Raw genomic sequence first — 12,071 nt, 5'->3', positions numbered from 1 at the left:
AACCTGCAATGTCCTGCTCTGTGGACACCACACCTTGTCAACCTTTTATTACCCAATGTCCAGCCTGCTTCAAGGAGGCCAGACCTCCTTCCAGCCCTGAGGTACAAATCAGTCAAAATAAAGCCTGAACTGCTTAGCTTCTGGCCTGCCCCAGGGAGTCTGAACCTTCTCCCAGCCCTGAGGTAGGTACTAGCCAAACTGTAGCATGCACTGTCCAGTCTCCAGTCTGCCCTGAGGAATTTGCCTTCCAACCCCTGCCTGAAGAGATTAATCCTGTCTCACTGGAAGAAAATGCAAAGGAATGCCCTGAGGTCAGTAGCTTGCAAGACATTTCTATTCCTTCTCCTTATCTACCCCTACCACCCTTCTTATCTTTGATACCTATTACTAGACTGAAATCACAACAGGACCCAAAAGTGAAATACAAAATGTGACCCATAAGGAAATATACAATACTCTGAAAGAACTCTATAAGCTTTCAACTTATATAGACAGAAATCAGGATAATATGTGTGGGAATGGATACTAAGGGTATGGGATAATGGTGGAAGAAATATAAATTTGGTTCAGGCTGAATTTATTGATAGGGGCCCACTTAACAGAAATTCTGGATTCAAAATAGTAGCTCAAAGGGTTAGAAGGGACTCTAACAGTTTGTTTGGGTGACTGACTGAAGCATGGACCAAAAGATGACCTAATATGATGAGACTGAGATGCCCAATTTGCCCTGACTTACAGTAGGAGGGAATTCCAAGGGTTAGCGAGATTGGAATACTAGGATGGATTTACCACTTGAGACCTGCCCACCCACCGCAGGAATGTGCAGAGGATACACCTTTAACCAAGACTGTGAGGAATAAATTTGTAGGACTAACTCCACCTTCCCTGAAGAGCTCTGTCGTTGCTCTTCTCTGTAGTCCATATATAAATGTAGAGAGGACTGTAATGGAATTAGAATACTTAAACATTAAGGAGATGATCAGATATCAGTATGGTAAAAGTCAAGTCAAGTACTGGCACTTAATCGTCAAAGACAAGGTGGCCATGGCTACTGCAATTGAATGCAATTCAATGCAGTACTCAAAACAGTCTGAGTCATATAGTTATGGCATGACCTAATACATCATGAGGTTCCTAGAAGTGAAATACATGGGCAGTCTACTAAATTCCTTCAGAATCTGTATAAGTAGAAGTGTTCTAAGTCAAGTGAACAAAACCCTAACTAAAATTTCAGACGAGAATCATGGCTCCTTAACGAATTCCCAGACTTGAGATAGTTTACAGACCCAGAGCCCTTTGAATGAGGGGAAAGCCAGGTCCCCTTGGGGAAGGATGCTATTAAACTGCCAAAAATTTGTACTGTTAAGCCTCTTTCCACCTTTACCAGAGTAACTGTGCACTGGAAAATGAAATTATCAGTTATTTCTGGGATAATTAGACACGGACTCAGAAGTGACATTAATTCTAGGAGACCCAAAATGTCACTGTGGTTCACCAGTCAGTGTATGGGCTTATGGAGGTCAGGTGATTGATGTTTTTTTAGCTCAAGTCCATCTCACAGTGGGTCCAGTTTATCCCTGGACCCATTCTGTGGTTATTTTCCCAGTGTTAGAATGCATAATTGGAATAGATATTTTCAAAAACTGGCAGAAATACCACATTGGGTCTCTGACTTGTGGAGTGAAGGTTATTATGTTTGGAAAGGCAAAGTGGAAACCACTGGAACTGCCACTACCTAGCAAAATAATAAATCAAAAGGAATACTGGACTCATGGGGGAGATTGCAGAAATTAGTGCCACCTAAAGGATTTGAAGGATGAAGAGGTGGTGATTCCCACCACATCTCCATTTAAATCTCTTATTTGGCCAGTGTAGGAAATAGATGGATCTTAGAGGATGACAGTAGATTAACATAAACTTAACCAGGTGGCGACTCCAGTTGCATCAGGTGTTCCAAATGTAGTATCATTGCTTAAGCAAATCAACACATTCCCTGGCACTGGTATGCAGCTGTTGATCTGGCAAATGCTTTTTTCACAAATGCCATTAGTAAGGATCTCCAGAAATAGTTTACTTTCAGCTGACAAGGCTCACAGTACACCTTTGATATCTTGCTTAGGGGTAAATCAATTCTCTACCCTATGTCATAATATTGTCAACAGGGAACTTGATTGTCTCTCTCTCTCATACTACATCACACTGGTCCATTATATTGATGATATCATGTTGATAGGACCTAGGGAGGAAGAAGTAGCAAAGACTTTAGACTTATTAGTAAGACATTTTGGTGAGAGCGTATGGGAGATAAATCCAACAAAAAATACAGGGGCCTTCCACCTTAGTGAAATTTCTATGTATCTAGTGCCATGGGGCATGTTGAAATATTACTTCTAAAATGAAGGATAAGCAGTTTCATCTGGTCCCTGGCCTATGACCAAAAAAGAGGCACACTTAGTTGTTCTCTTTGGATTTTGGAGAAAAAACATTCCTCATTTGGGTTTGCTACTTCTGCCCATTTACCAAGTGACCAGAAAAGCTGCTAGTTTTGATTGGGGACCAGAAAAAGAGGACACTCTTTGACAGGTCCAGGCTGATGTGCAAGCTGCACTACCACTTGGGCCATATGATCCAGCAGATCCAATGATGCTGGAAACTTTAGTGGCAAAAAAAGATGCTGTCTGGAGACTTTGGCATGCCCCTTAGGAGAATCACAATGCAGACCCTCAGGCTTTCGGAGCAAAATCCTACCATCCTCTCCAGATAACTACTCTCCCTTTGAGAAAAAAAAAACCTTTTACTTGCTCCAGAGCCTTAGTAGAGAATGAATGCTTAACCACGGCCATCAAGTTACCATGAGACCTGAGTTGCCTATCATGAGCTGGGTATTGTCTGACTCACAAAACCATAAAGATGGGCATGCACAGCAGCACTCCATGATAAAGTGGAAGTGGGATATAGGATAGGACTTGAGGGGGCCCTGAAAACACAAATAAGTTACATGAGGAAGTAGCCCAAATGCAATGAATTTACTGCCTAGATAGCTGGTTACATCTACATCAATCAGGGAGATTGCAGTCAGAAATGAGTGACACTTTATCCACGCAGCTGAATGCCTTAAAAGGGGAAATGATTTCAACACTGAAAGAGAATTTCACAGCTCATCTTTAGACAGCCAACCTCCCCCAGAAGTTCATCAAGGACCTTCATTGGACTTTCAGCTGACCCCCTGCTTTGCAGCCTGCCTGCAGAATCTGGACTTGTTAATCCTCATGGCCACATGAAAGAATCTTATAAAATCTCATATTATTGGCGATATCTCATGTTGATTTTGTTTCCCTAGAGAACCCTGACTAACACAACCTCTTACAAAACATCTAAAATTCAGAATGTCAAGTGCCAGAGGTAAAAAGAGAATTATGAAAGCAGCAAGAGAAAAGCAATGCATCACATACAAGGGAAACCCATTTTGAGTAAGTTCTTATCTCACATCAGAAACCATGGAGGGAAGAATGCAATGGAATGGTATATTTAAAGTTATGAAGGAGAAAAACTGCCAGTCAAGAATTCCTTACCCAGCAAAATGTTCCTTCAGAAATGAAAGTGAGTTTAAAATCTTCACAGAGAAACAAAAACAAATATTTTGGTACCAAAAGACTGGATTTGGAAGAGATAATAAAAGAAGCCCTGCAGCCTGAAAGGAAAAGAGAAAGCAAAAGAATTGGAGATGTGTTTAGAAATTAAGATTTTTAGTGAAGGTAAGTATAAGGGCCTCAATAAATTTACAAGACTGATATTTTACAAAGCACTTTTTCTGAACATAATGGAATGAAGCTGAAAATCAATAATAAGCAGAAAAAGGGAAAATTCATAAATATATGAAGATTAAACAACACACTCAAATAAATGATGAATCAAAGAAAATTCCACTAGAAATTAGTAAATATATCAGGATGAATGAAAATGAGATCACAGCATATTAAACCCTAATGGATACAGCAAAGCCTTTGCTGAGAGGGAGATGATGTATAGACCTAAATGCTCATATTAAAAAATAAGAAAGAGAGAAGATGCACATAAAATTAGAAATGAGGGGGGACAATAGCACTGACCTCACAGAAATAAAAAAGATCATAAGAGATTACATTGAACAACAGTATGCCAAGAAATTAGACCATGCAGATAAAATAAACAAATGCTTAGAAACACATGGACAACCTACACTGACCGTAGAAGAAATAGAAGACCTCAACAAACCAAACACAGTTAAAGAGATTGAAACATTGATCAAAAACCTTCCAAAAATGAAAAGCCCAGGACCAGATAGCTTTACCAATCACTCAAAGAAGATATGCAAATCTTGCTCAAGCACTTCCAAAAATTGCACAAGAGAGAAGGCTTTCAAACTCATTCTATGAAGCCAAAATAACCATAGTAGCAAAGTCAGACAAAAATACTATTAAAAAAGAAAATTGCAGGCCAATTTCTCTAATGAATATGGATGCAAATGCCTTCAAAAAAACAAACAAACAAACAAACAAAAAGTTAACTGAATCCAGAAAAACTTTAAAAGAATTATACACCGTGATCAAGTGGGTTTTATTCCTTGTATGTGAGGTAGATTCAACATAAAAAAATCAATTAGTGCATTATACATATTAATACAATAAAGATCATCTTGAATGGCACAGAAAAGGTATTTGACAAAATGCAGCATTGTTTCTTGTTCAAAACATTCTAAATAAAGGAATGGAAGGTAATGTCCTGAACATGGCAAAGTGTATATATGAAAAATCCACAGTTAATTGTACTTAACGGTGAAACATAGAAAGCTTTCCCTTCGAGGTGAAACACTGAAAGCATTCCCACTGAGATTTGGAAGAAGACAAGAATGCCCACTATCACAATTATCATTCAATATTATGCTAGAAGTTCCAGCTAGAGCAATTAGACGAGAAAAATAAATAAAAGACACCCAATTAGGAAAGCAAAAATAAAACTTTAACTATTTTGATAACTTATTATACCTAGAAAATCCTGAAAAATTCACAACAAAGCTTCTGGAACTAATGGACAAATTCAGCAAAGCAGTAGGATAAAAGATTAATATGCAAAAATTGGTAATGTTTCTATACACTACAATGAGATACTGGAGGAGGAAGTCAGAAATATTCCAATATTCAAATAGTGACAAAAGTAATCAAATATTTAGGTATAAACTTAAACAGCAATGTAAAGAACCTGTTTTCATAAAACTAATTTGTTGTTAAAAAAAAACACAAAAAAACAAAAAGCAAAAAACAAAACCTAAAGAAGACGTAAGTACTTGGCCCAATGGATAGGGCATCTGCCTACCACATGGGAGGCCCACGGTTCAAACCCTGGGCCTCTTGTCCCGTGTGGAGCTGGCCCATGCACAGTGCTGATACTCACAAGGAGTGCCATGCCATGCAGGGGTGTCCCCCATGTCAGGGAGACCTACACAGGGTGAAAGAAAGTGCAGCCTGCCCAGGAGTGGCATCACACACACAGAGACCTGACACAGCAAGATGATGCAACAAAAAGAAACACAGATTCCCAGTGCTGCTGATAAGGATAGACATGGTCACAGAAGAACACACAGCAAATGGACACAGACAGTACACAATTGGGGGTGGGGGAAGGAAGAGAGAGAAATAAATAAAAAAATAAATCTTTAAGAAAAAAAAGAAGACATAAGTAAATGGGAAAAATATCAAATTTATTTTGAAGCATAAGGGGGCCTTAAAATAACCAAAAATATCTTTAAAAAATAAGAATGAACTTGGCAGATTTCCACTTCTTTACTTTAAAGCATATTATTTAACTGCAATGGTAAAACTTAACTGGTACTGGCAAGAAGAGAGACATATTGGTCAATGGAGTCTAATTGAGAGTTCAGAGATAGACCCTTATATATATGGTCAGGGGATTTTTAATAAAGCTCTCAAACTCACTCAGTTTGGTCAGAATAGTCTATTCAAAAAATGATGTTGGAGGAAGCAGACTTGTCCCAGTGGTTAGGGAGTCCATCTACCAGATGGGAAGTCCGCAGTTCAAACCCTGGGCCTCCTCGACCCCTGTGGAGCTGGCCCATGCATAGTGCTGATGCTCAAAAAGAGTGCTGTGCCACACGGGAGTGTCCCCACACAGGGGAGCCCCACGCGCAAGGAGTGCACCCCCTAAAGAGAGCTGCCCAGCGCGAAAGAAAATTCAGCCTGCCCAGGAATGGTGCCGCACACACAGAGAACTGACACAGCAAGATGATGCAACAAAAAGAAACACGGATCCCCCAGCTGCTGACAACAACAGAAGCGAACAAAGAACACGCAGCAAATAGACACAGAGAACAGACAACTGGGGCGGGGGGAGAAGGGGAGAGAAATAAATAAATAAATACAACTTAAAAAAAAATGATGCTGGGAGAACTGGATATCCCTACCTAAAAGAATGAAAAAGGAGGACTTCAGGGAAGGTAGAGAATTAGAGAGGCAGAGGGATTATTTCTTTCCTAGAGAAAATAGCTAGAGGACAGGTGGAGACTGTCTTGGGGTCTAATACCTAACACTCAGGACATAGCAGAAGCAAAGACAAAACCCAGAAGAAAGAGGGGCAAAGGAAAGGAGTCTCAGTTGGTTGAAAAACTCCCATGAGTAAGACTGCTGCAGTGATAGCAGTTGGTACCCATCCCCCCACCCTTACAGGAAACAAAAGACTGTGGAAAACCATACCTGCAAACTGAAGAGATTACAGGGATATTATCCGTACCCCGCCCCCCTAAAAAAAGGGAGAGGGAGGGGCACAGCCTACAGCAAATTCAGGTTTTGTACCAGTGACCTTGGTCTGCTGCATTGGAGGTGTTACTTCCCCTTCTTGGAAACTGGCCTGCACCGGATTATTGGGTCCTTAGTCATAGTTTGAGCAGGTAAACAGGGGCAATCTTAAATATCTAGACAAAACATACTTTAAATGCAAAAATGTGATAATATGTGCAGAAAATCATTATATATTAATAAAAGGGACAATCTGTTAGGAAGGAATAACATTCATAAATATCTATACACCTAACTAGGATGCCCCAAAACACATGAGGCAAACTCTGACTACGTGGAAAAGAGAAATACAGATCTCTACACTAATTGTTGGAGAAATCAACATGCCACTCGCATCAATAGATAGAACAAATAGATAGAAGATCAACAAGGAAACAGAGAACTTGAACAAAATGATAAAAAAAAAAAAACTTGACCTGACATGTATACACAAAACAATGCACTCCAAATCATCATATTAAATATTCTCCTCAAATACTCTTGGAACTTTCTCTAGAATAGAACATATACTGGTCCACAGAAGAGTTCTCAATAAATTTAAGAAGATTTAAATTATGCAAAGCAACTTCTCTGATCATAATGGAATGAAGCTTTTAATCAATAATATGTGGGAAAGGGAAAATTTACAGATATCTGAAGGCTAATCACCACATTCCTAAACAATCAGTGGGTCCAAGAATAAATTGCAAGAGAAATTAGTAGGTATCTCTAAATGAATGAAAGCAAGAGCACATATGGGATACAGAGGTGGCAGTATTGAGAAGAAAATTTATGGCCATAAATGTCTGTATTAAAATAGAAGAAAGGGCTAAAATCAGAGACCTAATTGAACAACTGGAGAAATTAGAAAAGGAACAGGAAAATAATCCCAAAACAAGAAGAAACGAAGAAATAACAAAGATTAGAGCATAAATAAATGAAATTGAGAATGAAAAAATAGAGAAAATCAACAAAACCAAAAATTGGTTCTTTGAGGAGATAAATAAAATAAAAAAACCCTTAATAAAACTATCAAAGAGAAAGAGAGAGAACATGGAAATAAATAAAATCAGGAATTAAAGGAGGTGACATTATTACTGACCCCACAGAAATAAAAAGGATCATGAGGATATCATGAGAAACTGTATAAACAATCTAGATGAACTAAACAAATTCCTGTAAATGCACAAACAACCTACATTTGTGCTATAAGAAGTACAGGAACTCAACAATTCTATCACAAGTAATGAGATTGAATGAGTCATCAAAAATCCCCCAAAAAAGAAAAGTCCAAGACCAGAGAGCTTCATAAGTGAATACTTCCAAACGTTTCAAGAAGAATTAATGTCAATCCTATATAAATGCTTCCAAAATATTGAAAAGGAAAATTATCTAACACATTTCATGAAGCCAATACCACCCTAATTCCCGAACCAGATAAACATAATGCAAGAAAAGTAAATTACAGACTAATAACTCTAATGAAAATAGAGAAAAAAATTCGCAACAAACTACTTGCATATAGAATCCAATAGCATATTAAAAGAATTACTGTTGATCAAGTGAGTTTAATTGTTGGTATGTAAGGGAGTTCAACATAAGAAAATAAAATAACATAGTATACCATATTAACAAATCAAAGAAAATACACAGCATGATAATCTTAATTGATGCACAAAAGACTTTTGACAAAATCCAACATCCTTTCTTGATAACAACACTTCAAAAGATAAGTATAGAAGGAAATTTCCTCAACAAAAGAAAGGGCATATATGAAAATCCCACAGCAGCATCATACTCAATGGGGAGAGGTTGAAAGTTCTCTCTCTAAGATTAGGAGGAAGGTAAGGATGCCCATTATCATCACTGTTAATCAACATTGTTGTAGAAGTTTTACCTAGAGAAATTAGGCAAGAAAAAGAAAAAAAAATAAGGCATCCAAATTGGAAAAAAAGTAAAATTCTCACTGTTCACAGATGACATGATTGTATATTTAGAAAATCCTGAAATATCTACAACAAAGCTATTAGAGCTAAGAAATGAGTTCAGCAAAGTGACAGGATACAAGATCAACACAAAAAACCAATAGTGTTTCTATACATTGGTAATGAACAAGGTGAGAAGGAAATAAAAAAAAAAAGCATTCCATTTACGATAGCAGCATGGAGACTCAAATATCTAGGAATTGATTTAACCAGGAATATAAAAATAAGAATAACTAAATACATGGAAAGACATTCCTTGTTTATGGATAGGAAGATTAAACATCATGAATTTGTAGGTTCTGCCCAAACTGATTTATAGATTCAATGCAATACGAATCATAATTCCTACAGACTACAGAAATAGAAAAGTCAATTACCAAATTTATTGGAAGAGATAGAGATCCCACATAGCCAGAAACATCCTAAAAATAGAAGAGCAAAGTTGGAGGACTCAGGCTTCCTGACCTTGAAGTGTAATATAAAGCTTTAATGGTCAAAACAGCATGGTATTGGTGTAAAGGTAGACACATTGATCAATGGAATTGAATTGAGAGTTCAGAAATAGACATTCATGTGTATAGTCAACTGATTTTTGATAAGCCTACAAGTCCACTTTTCTGGGACAGAACAGCCTTTCCAACAAATGATGCTAGGAGAACTAGATATTATTCATAACAATAAGGAATGAAAAAGGACCTCTATCTCACTCCCTGTACAAGAATCAGCTCAAAATGGATTAAAGACATAAACATAACAACCAGTATCATTAAACTCCTAGCAGATAATGCAGGGAAACATCTTCAAGACCTTTTAGTAGGTGGTGGTTTCCTGGACCTTGCGTCCAAAGCATGACAATAGAAAAAATAAATGAGTAGGACTTCCACAAATTAAACATTTTTGTGCTTCAAATGAAATTGATAAGAAGGTAAAAATTAGTATATTCAATGAATGAAACAATTTTAGAAATCACATAGGTATTTAGTTCAATGTTATATAAAGAGATCACATAACTCAATGATAGTAAGACAAGCAACCTAATTTTTAAAATGGGCAAAAGACTTGAACACACCTTTTTTTCCAAAGAAGAAATACAAATGGTCAAAAGCACATGAAAAGATGCTCAACCTTACTAGCTACTAGGGAAATGTGATGAAAACTACAATCAGATATCTTTCACACCATGCAAAATGGTCATTATTAAAAAACAGGAAACTACAAGTGCCATAGGGGATGCAGAGAATTAGGAGCATTCCTTCACTGTTGACACAAAAGGAAAATGGCATGGCTTCTGTCAAAGATAGTTTGGAAGTTCATCAGAAAGCTTAATATAAAACTGCCATCCACTTCATATCCAGAAGATCTGAAATCAAGGACATAAAGAGACATTTGGACATTGATATTCATAATGACATTATCCACAATTGCTAAAAGATAGAAACAACCCAATTACACATCAACTGATGAATGTATAAACAAAATGTGGTATATACATAAGATGGAATACTATTCAACTGTAATAAGAAATGAACTAGGGATGACTATTACATCATGGATGAACCTTGATGACATATGTTGAGTGAAATAAGCCAGACACAAAAGAAAACATGTTGTGTGGTCTCACTAATATTAACTAAATATAATGAGGAAATTCATATTAGAGAATAGCTTATTAGGAGATAGAATGTTGGTTGAGAAGGAGGAACCAATGCTGAATGTACAATGAATGTTTAATAAGGTGGATTGTAAATGTGGGGATATGAACAGAATTGGTGTAACATATTATAGTGAATATAATGGGATAGTCTAAATAAGTTTATTTCAATTAAAAGAAAAGTAGAGGATAATCTAGAACTGTATAACATAGTGGTTTCAGTGGTGGATGCTTGTGGTTGATAGTACAAACACAAGAATGTTCCTCTATTACATGATGTTAAAAATATGGAGATACATGGAAAAATACAACTAATGCAACATACATACTATTGTTAACATTAATATTGTAATATATTTACTGCAATGGCAATGAAGGTACTTTATCAATTCTAAAGGTCAGTAATGGGGTGTATAAGTGGGTATGGAATTTTTCCTTTTGGGGTAATGAAAATATTCTGAAATGGACTGAGCTGATGACAACACTGCTCTCTAATAAAACTGTGAACCACTGAGGGTACACTTGGGATGGATTGTACAAGGCAGGTAACCATATAACACAGCGAACCCCATGGTGAATGGTGGTTAAAAGCACAAACATGAGAATGTTCTCTCCTAAACTATAATAAATATACAGTATTAATATATGTTATTAATAATAGAATGGTTTGTGGGAAAATATATACATAATATAAGCTATGGACTATAGAATGCAGAAATATGATAATGTTCTTTCATCATTTTTAAAAGCTGTGTCACAACAATGTAAGGTGTTGGGGGTGGGGTGAGATATGGGAATACAGTATGGTATGCACGATCATTTTGTAAACTCACAACTTCTCAAATCAAATAAATTAATTGGTAGATCCAATGTTCTTTAAATGTCAAGATAAAGTTGGTTCATAAATATATTAAATTTCTGTTTGTTTTCTATCAATTGCTGTGAAGTGGGTGACATCTTCAACTGTGTTTGTGGGATAGTATATTTCTCCTTTAGTTCTCATGATGGGTAAATCTTTTTGAAGGGCTTTACTTTATTTTTGCAAAATGTGTTTTTTGTCTTTAATTTCTTTGTTTATACATATGTAATTAATTTTTCTCTAATTGCATCATATTACCTTTTCTATCATTTAATTGTCTTGGCTCATATCACTTATATTGTTTCAACTAGCGGTGGAACTAATGGTCATTAAATTTTATTATTTTACTTTAGCCAAAAATATTTTTACATTTTTCCATTAAATAAGATATAAGATTTTGGGTCAAAGTGTATATACATCATTATTTTTTAACTGTATTTATTCCTCTTTTTTTTTCATTTTTTAATATGTGTAGACTCTTATAAGACATCTATTTAGCATGTTAATATGATCATTACATTGAAATAGCTGTATATTATGGAATCCTTTGGATTTCTGATTTCTGATGGAATCTTCATTGAGTATTATTTTTAAATGTTTTACTCTTCCAATGCACTGTTGAATTCAGTTCATTAATTTTTGGTTGAATATTTCTGTGTTGCTGTTCATAAATGAATTTGGTATATGGTCTTTATTTTTTGTGGTAGGTTTTTTAATTTTGAGAATCAATTTTATACTCTACTTGTTAA

The sequence above is a fragment of the Dasypus novemcinctus genome, chromosome 2, assembly GCF_030445035.2.
Source record: "Dasypus novemcinctus isolate mDasNov1 chromosome 2, mDasNov1.1.hap2, whole genome shotgun sequence".
Lineage (NCBI taxonomy): Eukaryota > Metazoa > Chordata > Mammalia > Cingulata > Dasypodidae > Dasypus > Dasypus novemcinctus.
The sequence above is the reverse complement of the archived record's forward strand: the minus strand, read 5'-3'. Positions refer to the sequence as shown.